Raw genomic sequence first — 642 nt, 5'->3', positions numbered from 1 at the left:
GTTATCATTGTCATGCATCTCATATCATGTCATCATGTGCATTGCATTTGCATACGTGTTCACCTCATGCATTCGAGCATTTTCCCCGTTGTCCGTTTTGCATTCCGGCGCTTCATTCTCCTCCGGTGGTCATTTCTAGTTTTCTTTCGTGTGTGGGGATCAAATATTTCCGGATTGGACCGAGACTTGCCAAGCGGCCTTGGTTTACTACCTGTAGACCGCCTGTCAAGTTTCGTATCATTTGGACTTCGTTTGATGCTCCAACGGTTAACCGAGGGACCGAAAAGGCCTCGTGTGTATTGCAGCCCAACACCCCTCCAATTTGGCCCAAAACCCACCTAACGCTGCTCCATCATCTAGAGCGTTCGATCACGATCGCGTGGCCGAAAACCGCACCTCATTTGGACTCTCCTAGCTCCCTTTATGCCTATAAATAGGTCCTCCTCGAAAATCTCGAATCCCCCTCCCCGAAACCCTAAAAAAATTCGTCTCCACGCCGGCCGGACACGTCCGTCCGCGACCGGACGTGTCCGCCCGATCCGCAGCCATCAACCAGGGAGCACCACGTGTCCCCGCGGGCGGCCCACTTTGCCGCCGACCGCGCGGGCACGCGAGGCCCAGCGCCGGCCCTCCCCGCTGCCA

Source organism: Triticum aestivum, chromosome 1A, assembly GCF_018294505.1.
Source record: "Triticum aestivum cultivar Chinese Spring chromosome 1A, IWGSC CS RefSeq v2.1, whole genome shotgun sequence".
Taxonomy (NCBI): Eukaryota; Viridiplantae; Streptophyta; class Magnoliopsida; order Poales; family Poaceae; genus Triticum; species Triticum aestivum.
Note: the sequence above shows the minus strand (reverse complement) of the source record.